The 21548-nt window shown below is 36.6% G+C and overlaps 1 non-coding gene across 1 annotated transcript; it reads left to right on the top strand.

The window, feature by feature from the left end:
• Window positions 1–21444: 21444 nt before the first annotated feature.
• LOC130953506 (small nucleolar RNA R71) lies at window positions 21445–21548 on the top strand. Its single transcript, XR_009075676.1, has one exon. It is a non-coding gene; the product is annotated as a small nucleolar RNA R71 (small nucleolar RNA).

The raw sequence follows: 21548 nt of genomic DNA, 5'->3' as shown, positions 1-21548 counted from the left end.
TATCAATCTCTTCCTCTTGGTAGCTTTCTTCCAATTCAATCTCTTCTTCATTGCTCACCAAGGGCATGGGAGGTTGTGCCTCTTCTTCTTGAATCTCCATCTCTTGATCAACCTTTTCCAAGTCTTCAACCATGATATGCCTTGGAGGTTGTACACCCTCCTGAACATCAAATTCACCCATCTTGGAAAGAGGCTCTATGACTTGACTTCTCCATGGAGGTTCAGCATCTCCTAAGTCTGCAACCACTTTTTTCTTTTCAATAATTGCTGGTTTGTCCAGTTGTTTAAGTATAAAATTGTACTCCTCCTTGATGATTTCTTTTCTATGACAACTCCCTTCAACTACTCCTTCATCTGCAAAGGTCTCTTTTACCTTCACCTTTAGTGCCTCCTCTAGCTCCTTATGAAGTATAAATTTGCGAAGATGATCCCTTCTCTCTTGTTCCATGTCAATAGCATCATTGGGATCATGTTCCTCTTGGATTGATGGATGTGGGTGCTCTTCTATGGATGGTGGTGATGGGATGGAGAGATCATTATGTGGTTGAGATAGAAGTGCACTGGAGTTTGAGGGTTGATCCATGCGGGATATGAGATTTTGGAGTTTAGAAGTGAGACCACTGAGAGAGGTAAGTGTATTCTCCATGGGGGTTTGGGGTGGATAGGATGATTCATTATTTTGGAGAAAGGGTACATGGTAGGAAGGTGGTTCATATTGATAATGATAAGGAGATGGTGTATATTGAGGTGGTGGTTCTAAGTATGGCTCATAGGGTGGTTGGTATGGTGGATACGGGTTAGGGTCATATGGAGGTGAATGGTGGAAAGGGGCTTGTGAGTATGGTGGTCCAAAGTCATGTTAAGGAGGGGGTTCATAGGCATATGGTGGTGGTTGTTGATAATCAAAAGAGTGCTCACCATAGTCATTGCCTTGATATGCATCATAGAATGGTTGTTGATAGTCCATTGGAGGTAATTGTTGCCATGAGGTTTGATCAAATCCTTATGGCTCCTCCCATCTTTGATACTTCCAACCTTGATGCCTGTTGTCATTATAATCTCCTCTTCTTGCAACATAATTGTAACCAGACTCATAGCCAAAGGGGTGAGAGTTCATAGTAGTAGGAGAAAATAAAAACAAAAACTAACAAAAAAATATTTTGGAAAAGATATGATTTTTGAAAAAAAGATAAGAAAATATTTTGAAAAAGATATGATTTTTTTTGAAAAAGGATAAGATAAGATTTTGAAAAAGATAAGATAAGATTTTGAAAAAGATATGATTTTTGAAAAAAAAAATTTGATTTTTGAAATTTTAAACTAAGATGAAATAAGATACAAATTTTAAAATAAAAATCTGAAATTTTTTTTTCGAAAAAAATCAATTTAAAAGCAAATATTTACAATAACCAATAATAAGGCACATGTTTGCAATTCCCCGGCAACAGCGCCATTTTGAAGAATGAAACTCTCGTGCGATCTAGAATTTTCACAAATAAATTCCCGTTGTAAGTATAGTTTCTAGACCGACAAGAATTCCTTTCTTACAAAAATTTTGGTTGTCACAAGTAACAAACCCAATGAAATTTATAAATCGAAGTATTCAAACCTCGGGTCGTCTTCTCAAGGAATTGCAGGGAGGTGTGTTTTATTATTGGTTATGGAAAATAGTGTTTTTGGGTTTTGAAAAGGTTTTGAACAAGAGAAATAAATTGGAGGAATTAACAAATCAATAACTGTAAGTCTCTTGGCAAGGCATGAAAATTGGAATTTCTATCCTAGTCATCCTTGTCAGGTGTGCTAAGAATTGGATTTTAATCCCACTTAATTATCCCTTATTAAATAAAGAAAAGTCAAGTAGACTAATTAAATTGATCCTCAAGTTTTGGACAACTTTTAGAGCGATCCAAATTAATTAGCAATTGCCAATTTCAACCACTGCTGAGTTTGATAACTCAAGTATTACCAATTAATTAACTAAAGCCAAAAGGGAAGAAAATCTACTCGAATGAAAATAATTTGGATAAAGCGAAAACATCAATAACATAAATTAGAAAAAGCAATCCTAAGTCTGAAATACCTCAATGTGTATTAAGTAAGAAAATCAATGCCAACATGGAAAAGTTCATAAACAAATAAAAGAGAAAATAACTAAAAAGAATGTTGAACCTGTAATGAAGAGAAGTAGTCCGAACATAATAAAAATCATAAATCCTAATCCTAATTCCTAAGAGAGAGTAAAGAACCCCTCTCTCTAAAAACTACATCTAAATCCTAAAACTGTGAGTAATGATTGAATGTATGTTCTATCATCTCTCGATGAATGGATGGATTCCCCAATTTATAGCCTTTAATATGTGTTCTCTGGGCTTGGGTCTGGATCAAAATGCGGCCCAAAATCATCTTCAGCGCATTCTGTAATTTCTGCAGATCGCGCAGGTCACGCGTCCGCGTGGGTCACGCGGTCGCGTCGTCTGGAGTTTTGCTCTTCCACGTGGTCGTGTCAGTCATGCATCCGTGTCAGTTGTGTTTCGCGCGAGTCACGTGTTTGCGTCATCCATGCGCTCGCGTCGATGCTCTTTGCGCTAAGCACACGTCCGCATCGCTTCTAGTTTCTTCAAAAACTCCATTTTGTGCTTTCCTTCCATTTTTGTATGTTTCCTTTCCATCCTCTAAGTCATTCATGCCCTAAAAAGCCTAAAAGTACTTAACACACAAATCATGGCATCGAATGGTAATAAAGGATAATTAAATTTAATAATTTTAAAGCATAGGAAACATGTTTTCTCATATATCATAAAACAAGAAAGGAATAGTAAAACCATACAATTTACATGAATAAGTGGGTGAAGATCTGATAAAAACACTCAATTTAAGCACAAGATGAATCATAAAATAGGAGTTTATTAACCGCGTAGGCAACTGCTTTCATGGTTGTGGTCTAGAAAAGTATGAAAAATCAAACTCCTACATGATAGACTTAATTGAACCTATGTTTCAGACATGTTGGTCATTCATACTGTTTAGGAAAAACTTTTTAGATTTTACAAGAAAGGAAAAGGGTTTTGTTTTAAATTATTTGAGAAATTTACCAAGTCTTCAAAAAGGGATTTTCTGGATTTCGAATGTGAACCAATGGTTTTGGAAAGACTCATAAGACGAGCAATGATCATTGTAATCTAAGAATAATTTTATTTTACGTATCTTGTTATAGCAATTTCTGTAAATCATATAGTGAGAACAAGCGAGGACGATGTTCTCACTCCCCTACAGGTTATTCCCTTTTAGGATATGGACAACGGAGCTTCAGAAGAGTTATGTTTATTTTTGTTTATTCGGTATTGTTGTATTATCTTAGCTAATATTTTCCCTCGCCTTTATCTTTATTAAGTTTGTAAGAGGGATAGGAAATTATGATATGTATGTTTGTAAGCTAGTGTTATGTGTGTGTGTGTGTATATATATATATATATATATATATATATATATATATATATATATGAGGGATTGTATCTGGTTTGTATGTACATGTATGTTTATGTTTTCACGAAAAAGTGTTTATGAAAGGTTATGCAGTTTTAAGTTTTAAACAAGCTCATATTTTAGTATTAAATATCATAAGAGTCGTCGTAATACTCGAGCTATCAGAGTGGCGCAACCGGAAGCGTGACATTTTGATAGTTAGGGTGTTACAACAAACAAAAAAAATTGAAAGAAATGAAAAAAAAAGAAAAGAAAGAAAAAAACAAAAAAAGAAGCCATGTTCATTGTCTGAGAGTGATTCATCAGAGACTGATGTTGATTTCTCTTCAGAGTTTGAGTTGGAAGAAGACTCAGAGGAACCTAGAAGGAGACAACCCAAAAGGACAGCCAAAAAGTAAGTAATATTTTTTGGTGCATTTTGTCAGTTTTAGGGTATTTTTTCCTAATGACTGTTTTCTTTCCAGAATGGAATCCAGAAAGAAGAAGCAGATTTTAGAGGACTCCAGTTTAGAAAGCAAAAGTGAATCCAATGATGAGTAATATTCTGAAATTATCATCAGTTTCCTATCAAAATTTAATGTATTAACTGAGGTTTTCTCATTTAATTTCAGGAGTGAAGAATCGTTGCCAATTAAAAAACAAAAATCAAACAAAAAAATTCACACTGCTGCCAAAAAGTATGCACTGCTTTCGAGAGTATCTCATCATCAATATTGTTGTTTTTTTCTGATTCATAATTATTTTATTTTCAGGACGCAATCCAAAAAAAGAAAGGACATAATTGAGGATTCGTCTTCAGAAGAAGAAATTCATTCCTATACTAGGTAAGATACTTTCTAAACCTATCTTACACTCTATAATCAAAACTATATTTTGTTAACATGTACTTTTGAATGTATTGTCAGAACTGAAATTGGAACTAAAACAATAGAAGAATTTTTAAGACAACATCAGCAAGGGTATGTTGAATTTGTGTGTATATTACCCTTTTAAGGTGTTTTGGTTGCTGATTATTATTCTTGCCTTATTTGATAGAATTTTGATATCCTGATTTAAATAAATAGTATTTTTTTTGAATGATATTTATTCTATACTCAAAATGTCGGAGGTGAGCTTAGCAACCGAGACTGATCCTTTGTTTCAAGGATAAACGGAGCAAAGCAGTGTAAACAAACCTTCGAATTTCATGTAATTTCTTTTTCTTATACCATTTTCTAAATTCTTTTTTTTTACCATATTCTTCTAATTCTATATATATTTTTTTAGAACAAAGAGCCCTTTAATATTTTATTCAAGAAAAAAAAGGCAAGAAAAAAAACAAAAATCTGCAACCACCTAAGTCTAAAAAAAAAAGAGCCTTTCTGGGTATATTTAGTTATTATTTGGGTGCATTGTTATCTTATTTGGGTGTATTTCAGGTTCAGTCGGGAAGAAGAATCGTTGAGTGAGCTAGCTCAACAATAGATGATCGTTTTTCGACCATCCTCTCAACCGCTTAATATGTAAGTTTTATAACTAAATTTCAACCTTCTAATCATCTATTTTAAAAGGGCTTTCTTAATGTTTTACTTTTGTCTTGTTTAGAGTTCCAATCCAACTATGCCTGCCTTCATCCCAGACAACATCAGCAAGCCATGTGCCACCATTTGAACCATCCACCGCAACAGAGAGGTGAGCAAAAATATTCGGGTGCATTTCGTTATTGTTTGGGTATATTATTTTCTTATTTGGGTGTATATCTTGAAAATTAAGCTGTAATTAATATTTTTTTATAATCTGATTTATTTTCTCAAACCCTGCAGCACTCCACAACCCTAGAAAGTTAATGAAAGCACACCAACGGTGCCACCAACTCCATCTAAAATGCAAGTTCATCACAATAGAACTTGGTTTTCGATATCATTCGTTTATTCTTATTCTTATAGAATGATATATGTCAACACGCATTGATGCAGCCCCTGAAGCCATTGCTGCTGCACTATTGATGATGGCGCAAACAACATCCTATGTACCTAAAGAATTTCTGTTGCCATCATTCAGCCTTGTCTTGCCTAATTTAAGCCAAGAAGAAACACAGATCCAAGAGGGGGAGGGGCAACCAGAACCTTAGCTGGAAAAAAGTTCAGAAACCACAATACTAATAGAAGAATTAGATGTGTTGGTGAAAAAAATTGCAAAGAGTGGAGAAAAGACAGAACCAAATTTTGCAGAAGATAAAAGTTCCCCAATTGAAAAGCAGACTGTGGGCCAGATTTTTGACAAGTTTGAAACTTTTGCAAGGAGAAATTTAATGTCGGCTGAGATGAAAGAAAAATGCTACCTCTGGGCCACATGTATAAAGACATACGGGGATGGAAGTATTGATGAGTATGATTCACTTTGCACGCTGAATGCCCAACAACCATTGATGTTGTCAAGAGTCCACTTTGCATCTCTAAAAGCTACTTCACATATCGAAGCTGACGTAAGATTATAATAAGATTAATGATTATGTTATTACATGTGACTGCAATATTGATTGATGTAATTAATTTGGCTATTTTGTTTTTTCTAGATTGTCACGACTATGTGCCTAATCTGGAACCAAGAAAATATTAAAAGATTCTAGGAAGAAATTTACTGTCTCCCGCCTAATATTGTGGTATAGTGTAATGTATTAAAATTTGGGTGCATTTGGTTATCTTTTGGGTGTATTAAAAGATTACTTTTGGTGTTTCACAAATGCTGCAGAACATGGCCATTAGAAATCATCCACTTGGGGAGTTCTTACAGTCGAAATCCAAAAAGCCATTTAGGGTCAAAGACTACTCAATGTTTATACCCTTTTTGGACCGGAAAAAAATAGCATCACATCCATATGTAAGTTTTCATTTCTAAAACTTCTTGTCATAATTCTTTGGTTATCTGCGAATTAAACTGAAAAACTGGTCAATGTGGAGATGTTTCAGATTTTTGCACATGTTTACTATTTAGAGCATTGGTGGATATGGGTGGCTGATGTAAGAAAGAAAAAATTTTATATACTTGACCCCTATCATAAGACGTGTCCCTCCAAACCCAGAATGAAGTTAAATAAATTGATTGTAAGTTGATTATGTTTTTTGCGTTTTAAAATTTGGGTGCATTTCAATTCAAAGTAATGTGTATATTGTGATCCTTTGGGTATATTCATTTATTAGATTTATTACTTTTTATATTCGCCTCTGTTTTTTGTTTTTAGGGGTATGTGATTTCAAGAATTAAGGTATATGCTGGGGGCACCTCTCAAGGTAAAAGATCGTGAAATTAAACCTCCTTACATTAATATTTCATGCCAACAAACACCAAACAAATCTTTCACTCTGAAAATTGTGTTTTCTCTTGCTGTCCTATTTTAATTTGCTAATTTATTTTTGGTTTTCAGATATGATTGTACTGTTTATGTCATGAAATGGATTGAAATAATCAACCCTCAAAATGTTAAAAAGGGAAAATATGAGTGGAATAATTAGACTCGGGTAATTGTATTTAAAACTATAACTCTCTATTACTTTTCTAAATTAACAGAGTTGATTAAAAAAATATTCTTTCAAACTGTAGGTGGAGGTGGACCACTTCAGAGTCGAATTTGCTTCCCAAATTCTTTTTCATGAGATGAATGCTGACAGAGATACAACGATAAGGGGAAGTGAAGCAATGAGATTGTCAAAGCCATCTGCAGCTTTGTTGAGTCCATATTGTCAAGTATATTCGTATGATATTAACAGTGACCGTGATTGATTTCAGTTTAATCTAGTCTTGAAATATTTGAACACTTGTAAATTTTGTGAATATTTAATGCAGTTGTATTATAAAATTTGTATGCATAAATAAACTGTATGTGTTGTATTCAAAAGCTGTAAATTACAGGTACAAAAAAAATAAAGGAAAACAACACCAAACCAACTATGCGCCCAATTACTTTAGTTATGTACCCAAATATAACCCGAATACACCCAAATATATATGCTAAACCCATAAAACTCTAAACCCTAAACCCTAAAACCCTAAATCCTAAACCCAAATCCCTAAAGCCTAAAATCTTAAACCCTAAAACTCCTAAACTCTAAAACCCCAAACTTTAAAAACTAAACCCTAAACCTTAAATATGCACCCTAAATATAACCCGTATACACCCAAATATATACCCTAAACCCCTAACCCCTAAATCCTAAACCAATAAAACCTAAACCCTAAAAGCCTAAACCCTAAAGCCCTAAACCCTAAACCTTAAATATGCACCCTAAATATATACCCTAAACACTTAAACTCTAAACCCTTAAACCCCTAAACCATAAATTCTAAACCCCTAAACCCTAAACCCCCTAAACCCTAAACCCTAAAACTCTAAACCCTAAACTCTAAACCCTAAACCCTAAACTCTAAACACTAAATCCTAAACCCCTAAACCCTAAACCCCAAACCCCAATCCCTTAACCTTAATTTTGCACCCAAATATAACCCGTATACACCCAAATATATACCCTAAATCCTTAAAACCCTAAACCCCTAAAACCTAAACCCTAAACCCTAAACCATAAACCCTAATCGCCTAGACCCTAAACCCTAACCTCTAAACCCTAAACCCTAATTATCCACCCAAATATATACCTTAAAACCCTAAAGCCAAAACCCTAAAACCCTATACCATAAACCCCAAAACCCAAACCCTAAATCTCAAATCCTAAACCCCATACCATAAACCTTAATTATGCACACAAATATAACCCATATACACCCAAATATATACCCTAAACCCGTAAAACCTAAACCCTGAACCACAAACCCTAAAAACCAAAAAGAACACTAATTTCTAACATAAACAACAGCATCTGAAAAATATAAAATTAAATGTCAAACACAAGAATATTCAGAAATGTACACAAAAAGCTTAGCATTACACCTTCTTTTCAACACCAATACTCTATTTTCTTTGTTTGTTCATTGTTGCATTTGCATATCTGATTGCATGTTTGTTTGATTTTATGCATTTAGTCACTACTTGGTTGAAGTAATATTTTCTTTTTTCAAGAAATTTTTATAGTATTTCACTAATTTAAATCAAAACTTTTGTGTTAAACTTGTTTGGAAGTTGTATTTGGAACATAGTTAAAAGCTAGAACACACAATCTGTGAGGTTTTGAGCTTAATTGTATGGTTACATCACACCATAAATTTCATTCCTGTGTGTTTCGCACTTCTTTTCTATGCTTACAATCTTTATTTTGTTTTAATCTATATGTCCAATTATAGAATATAGATGCATACCAAGAGATGATTGAGGCCATTATTTGTATTTGCGCCCACTTGTCCCAAATAAATCTACCATTTATGCCATCCTTGTTAGCCCCCTTGAGCTTTTTAATCCTCTTCTATTTTATAACCACATTACTAGCCTTAAGCAGAAAAATAAAATAAAAATCCCAATTTGAATCCTTGGTTAGCTTAAGATAGATATTGTGTAAAATTTAAGAATGGAAAATTTTATGGGAACATGGGATGACAGAACCAAAGTAGGGATTTGTATTAAATAAGATGTTTCACATATTTGGAAAGCATGCTCATGTGAAATCAAAACAATTAAATTACCATGTGCATTGAAAAAAAATTTAGTATTTAAATAAGGGGATACAAAAAAATTACCCCAAATGCAATTACAAAGAATCAATGCACATGGGACAAAAGTCAAAAATAAATTTTGATGCATGAGCATGTAACACAAAAGTGGAAAGGTTTGGGTAGCTAGGTGAAGAATTATGAAATTATATAAAATATGTATATGTTAGGTGAGATCTTAGACTAGTCAAGGATTCACTTTGTTAGCTCACTTAACCTTATATATACATCCTTACCCTTACCTCAGCCCCATTACAACCTGAGAAAAGACCTCATGATTTTTGTATGTCTATATTCCATATTTGTTGATTGGTTAGAGAAGAGAGTGATTAACCCTAAATACTGAGTGATTAGAGAGTAAACACAAAATCCAGTGAGGATTCAATAGCTCATTCTCATATATCCATATTTAATTAATTGTCTTGCAAGTTGTGAACTATTTTAACTCAACTCAATTGTAACTGTGCTTTAATATAATTTGGCCCTAATTGTACATACATGATTCCTTGAAGATATGAATTAATTTAACTACATGTAAGCCATATATATAGGTGAATAATAACTAGAATTGCATGACTCATTTAGGTAGTTGCATTTAGAATAGATTGCATTATATAAGATTCCACCATTTTACCTTTACTCTTTTCTCTTGGATTTAGCATGAGGACATGCTATTGTTTAAGTGTGGGGATGTTGATAAACCCCTATTTTATGATTCATCTTGTGCTTAAATTGAGTGTTTTTATCAGATCTTCACCCACTTATTCATGTAAATTGCATGGTTTTACTATTCCTTCCTTGTTTTATGATATATGAGAAAACATGTTTCCTATGCTTTAAAAATATTAAATTTAATTATCCTTTATTACCATTCGATGCCGTGATTTGTGTGTTAAGTACTTTTAGGCTTTTTAGGGCATGAATGACTTAGAGAATGGAAAGGAAACATACAAAAATGGAAGGAAAGCACAAAATGGAGTTTTTGAAGAAACTGGAAGCGACGCGAACGCGTGGACGACGTGGACGCGTGCTTAGGGCAAAGAGCATCGATGCGAGCGCATGGATGACGCAAACGCGTTACTCGCGCAAAACACAACTGACGCAGACGCATGATTGACGCGACCGCGTGGAAGAGCAAAACTCCAGACGACACGACCGCGTGACCTGCGCGATCTGCAGAAATTACAGAATACGCTAAAGATGATTTTGGGCCGCATTTTGATCCAGACCCAAGCCCAGAGAACACATATTAAAGGCTATAAATTGGGGAATCCATCTATTCATCGAGAGATGATAGAACATACATTCAATCATTACTCACAGTTTTAGGATTTAGATGTAGTTTTTAGAGAGAGAGGTTCTCTCCTCTCTCTTAGGAATTAGGATTAGGATTTAGGATTTTTATTATGTTCGGAATACTTCTCTTCATTACAGGTTCAACATTCTTTTTAGTTATTTTCTCTTTTATTTGTTTATGAACTTTTTCATGTTGGGATTGATTTTCTTACTTAATACACATTGAGGTATTTCAAACTTATGATTGCTTTTTCTAATTTATGTTATTGATGCTTTCGCTTTATCCAAATTATTTTCATTCAAGTAGATTTTCTTCCCTTTTGGCTTTGGTTAATTAATTGGTAATACTTGAGTTATCAAACTCAGCAGTGGTTGAAATTGGCAATTGCTAATTAATTTAGATCGCTCTAAAAGTTGACCAAAACTCGAGGATCAATTTAATTAGTCTACTTGACTTTCCTTTATTTAATAAGGGATAATTAAGTGGCATTAAAACCCAATTCTCTGCACACCTGATAAGGATAACTAGGATAGGAATTCTAATTTTCATGCCTTGCCAAGAGACTTACAGTTATTGATTTATTAATTCCTGCAATTTATTTCTCTTGTTCAAAACCCAAAAACATTATTTTCCATAACCAATAATAAAACACACCTCCCTACAATTCCTTGAGAAGATGACCCGAGGTTTGAATACTTCGGTTTATAAATTTCATTGGGTTTGTTACTTGTGACAACCAAAACTTTTGTAAGAAAGGAATTCTTGTCAGTCTAGAAGCTATACTTACAACGGAAATTTATTTGTGAAAATTCTAGATCGCGCGAGAGTTTCGTTCTTCAATATAAATGACCATCCCGTTCCAAGCATAGGTTCATTAAGTCTATGCTGAACCAGTCAGATACTTTATACAAATCTAGAACTCAATATACCAATCACGGCCTCAAGCCCATCCAATCCAACACGGCCCCCGGCCCAAACAACTCAATCATCAACCAATTCATCACAAACCAACCAATCAAACACAATCACAAATAATGTAGTTCAAACACAATCAATAGCAATTACAACAATTATAGCAATTAAAAATTAACATAGGTATTCACATAGGCAAACCAATTACAATATGCACACCCAAGTAATGTCACATAAATTCAAATGATGAATGTCTGCCCTACTGGTTGTGATATCACATTGTTGGTTCAACTGCCAATCCGACACATCCCCATGTAGATGTTGCCCTTCGGAATCATGGTGTGAGAACCCCCAAGATATAGTGCTCAGATCACTATCCAGGATTTTGCGCCTGTACGCTCTGATGATCCGAAGGGATGCGAGCGGGATCTATTGCCACCGACCTCACATCTAAGCACAAGCAGGACGAACCACCGCCCTTACGCCGCCGCCGCTACCTCGACAGACGGGATCCAACCACAGCCCCTGCCAGGCGTATAGCGTCTCATAATCTCAATATAAAACAGTAGTCCAGTGGTTTTTCAAAAAAATAGTTCCAAGACATAAATCAAACTCAATATCTTACTTCAAAATCATTCTTGGCCTATTTACTTTCAAAAAATAACCATATTCAATTCACATCTTGCCAAGAATCACTTTTCAAAACGGAGCAACTTTCCACGTCTTTCCAACACTTCCAAACAATCTCAAAACCATGACAAATTCAAAATCATCTTTTGAAAGTCGCAAAATCATTCATTTCTAAATCAGAATTTGGTCATAAAATTTCCCAATGAAGTCTCAAGACTTCAGGGGAGAATAATCTAACTCATTTTTTAAATTCATTGAAAACCTCCGAAACCTTAACTTCTTGATTTAAATAAATAAAATTAAATTTAAACCAAAACCAAGTAATGTGTCCAAATATTCCGAACCAATTTAAAATCCAACTTACTTAGACCAAAACCACGTCATTTAAACCAAAAACCAATTTTCAGTTTTATTCTTAAATCTGTTTCGAAAAGCTCGAGAATTGTATCAGTTTTACTAAGTCAAAGTTTCCTAAAATACATAAACTTTTCTTAAAATGTCGTAAAGTGAAATTAGTTAACCAAAATTCAAGTTCCTTTTAAATCCATTAAAACTCCTTCAAATTTGCTTATTTAATGAACTTCCGAAACATACTTATTTACATCTTTGAATTGACTTTAAAACCTAATTCTTTTCTAAAATAGTTTACATTCAAAATATAACAATTTTCTTAATAAAAGAGTTCAAACCTATTTCATATATCCGTAATTCAGTTCAAGGCATAATTCATTTCTTTTTTTAAAAATTCATTTCAAATAAAGTCTCGGATTTTATAAAAATTTCGGCAGCATCTCCCCTAAAACTTGGACTTTGCCACCCTTTCCGGGTCGCAACAAAACCAACCATCAACTCTTTCTAACAGGTTCAAGACCAAACCAGTTTTCAATAAAACAAAAACTCAACTTTCAGATTATCAAAAATCATTCAAATCAACAAATTCAGAAATCTCCCATTTATCAAAATCAGACAGGGTTTCAATCAAACAGGCAACCATATTCATTCAAGATAAAATCAGACAATTCATAAGACTCACGTAACCACCAGAAATACATTTTGCATAGCATATCTATTTATAACAATTTTCAATTTAAATAAAATTAGTTTGTATTAAAAGCCCCTACCTCGACTCGTCGAAACCATAACCCAAACGCGTCATAGGAACCTTTTCTCTCTCAAGAGCAGAAATAGCTTCAACGCCACAAGCAAACCGGATTCTAACTCCTAAAACCATTAACATCGCAAATACTTTATTACACAGAATAGAACACTAACATAGGACTTTCGAAAATAGAAATACTCACTGAATTAACAAAACGAGGCAGCCACAGCTCCATATCAACCTGGTAGCGGCTCCGTCAGTGGCCAGAAGCTCCAGTGGCTCAGCAACAAACCACAATTTTCGACATGAAACCCCATAAGCTTAACCTTACAACATATATTCATCCGAATCCTTAACCGCAGATAATTAGAATGATTACAGTTTGAGTTTCATAGTGCAGGAGACTTACTGTGATGAAAAGGAATGGCAGAATGGAGCAGCGGCTCCGGTGGCGACCTCCTACAGTAACCACACCGTTTCCCGGCAACCAAAGGCACAGCGGGGTTTCTTGGCGGCAGAAGCGGTGGTGGCTAGGCGCGGTTCTGCTTCCTCTCCTCTGCACGACCCGGCGGCTGACCACCATCAACAGAAATGGAGAAGTGATGGCGGCGGCTGGACTCGTCAACGACGGCGGCAGTAAGGGATCCGGCGACGATGAAGACGGCACAGACAGCGGCAGCGGGGCGGCAACAAACTCCTTCCCGTGGTGACTCCCTCACGAGTCCTCTCTCTCTGCCCAATCTCTCTCTCTCTCTCTCTCTCTCTCTCTCTCTCTCTCTCTCTCATCGGCACTGGGTTGCAACGGCAGAATAGGCTTCACAGACGGCGACTGGGCGGCGTGGTTCCTTCCTTCGCGGCCTCCTCTTGCGCTTCATATCTGACTTACGACGGCGAGGGCTTCATAGGTAGCGGCGGCGGCAAGCTCGATGGCAGCAACGACGACCTCTCCCTCTCGGTGCTGCTGCTCTCTCACTCTCCTCGGTTCTGACCTCCTGGCGGCGTCACGACGGTTCGGTGGCAGCACGATGACGGCAGGGACAGGCTGAATGGCGGCGACATTTTCTTCTCCCTTCCCTTCTTCTGATCGCAGCCCCTCTGCTCTTTTCCCCTTTCTTTTTATTTTCCTTTCCTTCTTTCTTTGTTCCTTTGTTTTTTAACAGCTGTTGCTGCTGTGTGTTGCGGCTGGGTTTGGGGGGTTAGTGGGGTTGAAAGAGAACCAGGTCGGGTAATGGGTTACTGGGTTAGGGTTTCCTTATTTTGAAAATTAGGGTTAGGGGTAATTTGGTAATTTCACATAAAATTGGGAATGATATAATAATTGAAACCCAAATTAAATTCAATACTAATTGTATATAAAAAATACTATTTGCTCATCAATTTCACAATTTATTTTCAATAAAATGTCCAAATCAGATAATTAGAAATTATATAATTAAATCCTTTATTTTTCCAAAACAGTAGTATTAATATTTTAACATATTAATTATTTAGTCCAAATCATATAAAAATCCTTATTATTTCACAACTACCAACTTATTATTTAAATATACAAAATAACTCAATAGTTCTAAAATTAGATAAAATCTTAATTTAAATAGCCTAAACTCATTATTTTTGGATTTCTAGAACTTTAAGTTATAAATAGAAAAATAATCCATAATTATAGAGTTTGGATGAAAACCTTAATTTATTTCAAATCCAATTAATCAAAACTACCTTTAATTACCTTCAATAAGATAATTTATGAAATTAAAACTGTAAATAAATATATGGTTTGAGATTAGTTTAAAATAGGACTTTTCAAAAGTCTTGAATCTTACATTCCACCCACCTTATGAAATTTTCGTCCTCGAAAATTAAAATAATGCATAAGATAGTTGGTGGACGAAATTGTGATCACATCAATGTAGTACTCTTTGTTATTGTATGGAATCATTATTGTGGTTCTTTGCTATGTGTGGACACAACTCCGTTCAACTTAACCAGCAAGTGTACTGGGTCATCCAAGTAATACCTTACGTGAGTAAGGGTCGATCCCACAGAGATTGTTGGTATGAAGCAAGCTATGGTCATCTTGTACATCTCAGTCAGGCGGATTATAATTGATTATGGATTTTTGAATAATAATAAATAATAAATAGGAAATAAAGATAAATAACATAGGATAGAAATACTTATGTAAATTAATGGTGGAAATTTCAGATAAGTGTATGGAGATGCTGTGTTCCTTCTGAATCTCTGCTTTCCTACTGCTCAAATTACAGTTTTCTTACATCATTCCTTTCCATGGCAAGTTGTATGTAGGGCATCACCGTTGTCAATGGCTACATCCCATCCTCTCAGTGAAAAATGTCCAAATGCTCTGTCACAGCACGGCTAATCATCTATCGTTCTCAATTAGGTTGGAATAGAATCCCTTGATTCTTTTGCGTCTGTCACTAACGCCCAGCCTTCAAGAGTTTGAAGCTCGTCACAGTCATTCAATCCCGGAATCCTACTCGGAATACCACAGACAAGGTTAAACTTTTCGGATTCCCATGAATGCCGCCATCAATTCTAGCTTATACCACGAAGATTCTGATTAAGGAATCCAAGAGATATGCGCCCGGTCTAAGGTAGAACGGAAGTGGTTGTCAGTCACGCGCGTTCATAGGTGAAAAAGATGATGAGTGTCACGGATCATCACATTCATCAAGTTGAAGTGCAACGAATATCTTAGAATAGGAATAAAGAGAATTGAATAGAAACAATAGTAATTGCATTAAAACTTGAGGTACAGCAGAGCTCCACACCCTTAATCTATGGTGTGTAGAAACTCCACCATTGAAAATACATAAGTGAAAGGTTTAGGCATGGCCGAATGGCCAGCCCCCAAGGTCTAAGGACTAGGCGTCCAGAGATCCCTAATACACTAGTAAAAAGTTCTATTTATAATAAACTAGCTACTAGGGTTTACATGAGTAAGTAATTGATGCATAAATCCACTTCTGGGGCCCACTTGGTGTATGCTTGGGCTGAACTTGATCTATCCACGAGCTGAGGCTTTTATTGGAGTTGAACGCCAAGTTGTAACGTGTTTTGGGCGTTCAACTCCGGGTCGTGACGTGTTTCTGGCGTTTTACTCAAGACAGCAACATGGAACTGGCGTTGAGCGCCAGTTTACATCATCAATTTCCGAATAAAGTATGAACTATTATATATTTCTGGAAAGCTCTGGATGTCTACTTTTCAACGCTGTTAAGAGCGCGCCATTTGGAGTTCTGTAGCTCCAGAAAATTCATTTCGAGTGCAGGGAGGTCAGATTCCAACAGCATCAGCAGTCCTTTGTCAGCCTCCTATCAGAGTTTTGCTCAAGTCCCTCAATTTCAGCTAGAAATTACCTGAAATCACAGAAAAAGTCCAAAAATGTGAATTTTACATAAAAACTAATGAAAACATCCCTAAAAGTAACTAGATCATACTAAAAACTACCTAAAAATAATGCCAAAAAGCGTATAAATTATTCGCTCATCACAACACCAAACTTAAATTGTTGCTTGTCCCCAAGCAACTGAAAATCAAATAGGATAAAAAGAAGAGAATATACTATAAATTTCAAAATATCAATGATTATTAATTTTAATTAGATGAGCGGGACTTATAGCTTTTTGCTTCTGAACAGTTTTGGCATCTCACTTTTTCCTTTGAAGTTCAGAATGATTGGCTTCTCTAGGAACTTAGAATTTCGGATAGTGTTATTGATTCTCCTAGTTAAGTATGTTGATTCTTGAACACAGCTACTTATGAGTCTTGGCCGTGGCCCTAAGCATTTTGTTTTCCAGTATTACCACCGGATACATAAATGCCACAGACACATGACTGGGTGAACCTTTTCAGATTGTGACTCAGCTTTGCTAAAGTCCCCAGTTAGAGGTGTCCAGAGCTCTTAAGCACACTCTTTTTGCTTTGGATCACGACTTCAACCACTCAGTCTCAAGCTTTTCACTTGGACCTTCATGATACAAGCACATGGTTAGGGACAGCTTGATTTAGCCGCTTAGGCCTGGATTTTATTTCCTTGGGCCCTCCTATCCATTGATGCTCAAAGCCTTGGATCCTTTTTACCCTTACCTTTTTGTTTTAAGGGCTATTGGCTTTTTCTGCTTGCTTTTTCTTTTTCTTTCTAATTTTTTTTCGCAATTTTTTTTCACAAGCTTTTGCTTTTTCTTGCTTCAAGAATCAATTTCATGATTTTTTAGATTGTCAATAACATTTCTCTTTGTTCATCATTCTTTCAAGAGCCAACAGTTTTAGCATTCATAAACAACAAGATCAAAATTATGCACTGTTCAAGCATTCATTCAGAAAACAAAAAGTATTGTCACCACATCAATATAATTAAACTAAATTCAAGGATAAATTCGAAATTCATGTACTTCTTGTTCTTTTAAATTAAAAATATTTTTCATTTAAGAAAGGTGAAAGATTAATGGAATTATTCATAACTTTAAGACATGGTTACTAAACACTAATGATCATGAAGTAGAGACACAAAACATAGATAAACATATAATATAAAAACCGAACAGCAAAAAAGTGAGAACAAGGAATGAATCCACCTTAGTGGCGTCTTCTTCTTGAAGGACCGACAATGTCCTTAAGCTCTTCTATGTCCCTTCCTTGCCTTTGTTGCTCCTCCCTCATTGCTCTTTGATCTTCTCTTATTTCATGGAGAATGACGGAGTGCTCATGATGTTTCACCCTTAATTGTTCCACATTGTAACTCAAATCTTCTAGGGAAGTGTTGAGTTATTCCCAATAGTTGTTGGGAGGAAAGTGCATCCCTTGAGACATCTCAGGGATTTCTTGATGATGAGCTTCCTCATGCATCTCTTGAGATCCGTGGAGGGTCTCTCTTGCTTGCTCCATCCTCTTCTTGGTGATGGGCTTATCCTCTTCAATGGGGATGTCTCCTTCTATGATAACTCCAGCTGAGTAACATAGATGGTAAATAAGGTGAGGAAAATCTAGCCTTGCCATGGTGGAGGGCTTTTCGGCTATTTTGTAGATTTCATTGGAGATGACTTCATGAACTTCTACTTCCTCTCCAATCATGATGCTATGAATCATGATGGCCCGATCTACAATAACTTCAGATCGGTTGCTAGTGGGAATGATGGAGCGTTGAATGAACTCCAACCATCCTCTAGCCACAAGCTTGAGGTCCAGTCTTCTTAGTTGAACTGGCTTGCCTTTGGAATCTCTTTTCCATTGAGCTCCTTCCACACATATGTCCATAAGGACTTGGTCCAACCTTTGATTAAAGTTGACCCTTCTAGTGTAGGGGCGTTCATCTCCTTGCATCATGGGCAAGTGGAACGCCAACCTCACATTTTTCGGACTAAAATCTAAGTATTTCCCTCGAACCATTGTGAGATAATTCTTTGGACTCGGGTTCATACTTTGATCATGGTTCTTAGTGATCCATGCATTGGCATAGAATTCTTGAACCATTAAGATTCCAACTTGTTGCATGGGGTTGGTTAGGACTTCCCAACCTCTTTTTCGGATTTCATGTCGGATCTCCGGATACTCATTTTTCTTGAGCTTGAAAGGGACCTCCGGGATCACCTTCTTCTTTGCCACAACATCATAGAAGTGGTCTTGATGGCTTTTGGAGATGAATCTTTCCATCTCCCATGACTCGGAAGTGGAAGCTTTTGTCTTCCCTTTTCCTTTTCTAGAGGATTCTCCGGCCTTAGGTGCCATTGATGGTAATGGAAAAACAAAAAGCTTATGCTTTTACCACACCAAACTTAAAATATTGCTCGCCCTCAAGCAAGAGAACAAAGAAGAGAAGAAGAAGAAGAAGAAAATATGGAGGAGAGTGAGAGATGGTGTTTCGGCCAAGGTGTAGAAGAGGGGGTTTGTGTTGTGTGAAAATGAAGTAAAATGGAAGGGTATATATAGGGAGGGGAGAGGGTGTAGTTTCGGTCATTTAGGGTGGGTTTGAGTGGGAAAGTGTTTTTGAATTTTGAAGGTAGGTGGAGTTTATGGGGAAGAGTGGATGGATGTGAGTGGTGAAGGGGGTAATTAGGAAGAGAGATTGAAGTTGTTGGGAAGTGTGATACGGGGAAGAGTGTTATAGGATTAGGAGGTAAGGTGGGAATATGTTAGGTGGGGATCCTGTGGGGTCTACAGATCCTGAGGTGTCAAGGATTTACATCCCTGCACCAATTAGGCATGTAGAATGCCTTTGCACACCATTCTGGCGTTTAAACGCCGAGATGATGCACACTCTGGGTGTTCAACGCCCATGTGTAGCATGTTTCTGGCGTTGAACGCCAGTTCCATGCTTGTTACTGGCGTTCAGCGCCAGCTTTCCTCAAGGCACATTCCTGGCGTTCAAACGCCAGAATGTTGCTTGTTTCTGGCGTTCAGCGCCAGATTCATGCTCTGTTCTGGCGTTGAACGCCAGCCAGATGCTCCTTATTGGCGTTGAACGCCAGTATGTCCTCCCTTCAGGGTGTGATTTTTCTTCTGCTATTTTTGATTCTGTTTTTAATTTTTATATATTTTTTTGTGACTCCACATGATCATGCACCTAATAAAACACAAAATAAAAATAAAATAAAAATTAGATAAATAAAAATTGGGCTGCCTCCCAACAAGCGCTCTTTTAATGTCATTAGCTTGACAGTGGGCTCTCATGGAGCCACAAAGGTGATCAGGTCAATGTTGTATAGTCCCAACACCAAACTTAGAGTTTGGATATGGGGTCTTAACACCAAACTTAGAGTTTGGTTGTGGCCTCCCAACACCAAACTTAGAGTTTGACTGTGGGGGCTCTTCTTGACTCTGTACTAAGAGAAGCTCTTCATGCTTACTCTCTTTTGTCATAGAGGGATGGCCATGTGCCTTAAACACAAGGTAGTCCCCATTCAATTGAAGGACCAATTCACCTCTGTTGACATCTATCACAGCTCCTGCTGTGGCTAGGAAAGGTCTTCCAAGGATGATGCACTCATCCTCTTCCTTCCTAGTGTCTAAGATTATGAAATCAGCAGGGATGTAAAGGCCTTCAACCTTTACTAACACGTCCTCTACTACTCCATAAGCTTGTCTTAATAACTTGTCTGCCAATTGTAATGAGAACAAGGCAGGTTGTACCTCAATGATCCCCAGCTTCTCCATTACAGAGAGTGGCATAAGATTTATCCCTGACCCCAGATCACATAGAGCTTTTTCAAAGGTCATGGTGCCTATGGTACAAGGTATTAAGAACTTGCCAGGATCTTGTCTCTTTTGAGGTAAAATTTGCTGAATCCAGGTATCTAGTTCACTAATGAGCAAAGGAGGTTCACTTTCCCAAGTCTCATTACCAAACAACTTGGCATTCAGCTTCATGATAGCTCCTAAATATTGAGCAACTTGCTCTCCAGTCACATCTTCATCCTCATCAGAGGAAGAATAGTCTTCAGAGCTCATGAATGGCAGAAGGAGATTTAATGGAATCTCTATGGTCTCTATATGACCCTCAGATTCCTTTGGATCCTTAATAGGAAACTCCCTCTTGCTTGAGAGTCGTCCCAGGAGGTCTTCCTCACTAGGATTTTCGTCCTCCTCCTCCCTTGAGCATTCGGCCATATTGATTACATCAATGGCCTTGCACTCTCCTTTTGGATTCTCTTCTGTATTGCTTGGGAGAATACTGGGAGGAGTTTCGATGACTTTCTTACTCAGCTGGCCCACTTGTGCCTCCAGATTTTTTATGGAGGATCTTGTTTCACTCATAAAACTGAAAGTGGCTTTTGACAGATCAGAGACTAAATTTGCTAAATTAGAGGAGCTTTGTTCAGAATTCTCTGTCTGTTGCTGAGAAGATGATAGAAAAGGCTTGTTATTACTGAGCCTATTTCTTCCACCATTATTAAAGCCTTGTTGAGGCTTTTGTTGATCCTTCCATGAGAAATTTGGGTGATTTTTCTATGATGAGTTATAGGTGTTTCCATAAAGTTCACCCATGTAATTTACTTCTGCTATTGCAGGGTTCTCAGGATCATAAGCTTCTTCAAAAGCTGCCTCTTTAGTACTGTTGGATGCATTTTACCATCCATTCAGACTTTGAGAGATCATGTTGACTTGCTGAGTCAACACTTTGTTCTGAGCCAATATGGCATTCAGAGCATCAATTTCAAGAACTCCCTTCCTCTGAGGCGTCCCATTATTCACGGAATTTCTCTCAGAAGTGTACATGAATTGGTTATTTGCAACCATGTCAATGAGTTCTTGAGCTTCTGCAGGTGTTTTCTTTAGGTGAATGGATCCACCTGCAGAATGGTCCAATGACATTTTCGAAAATTCAGATAGACCATAATAGAATATATCTAATATGGTCCATTCTGAAAACATGTCAGATGGACACCTTTTGGTCAGCTGCTTGTATCTTTCCCAAGCTTCATAGAGGGATTCACCATCCTTTTGTTTGAAGGTTTGAACATCCACTCTAAGCTT

The sequence above is a fragment of the Arachis stenosperma genome, chromosome 9 (assembly GCF_014773155.1).
Source record: "Arachis stenosperma cultivar V10309 chromosome 9, arast.V10309.gnm1.PFL2, whole genome shotgun sequence".
Taxonomy (NCBI): Eukaryota; Viridiplantae; Streptophyta; class Magnoliopsida; order Fabales; family Fabaceae; genus Arachis; species Arachis stenosperma.
This window is presented reverse-complemented; position numbering and strand designations above follow the sequence as displayed.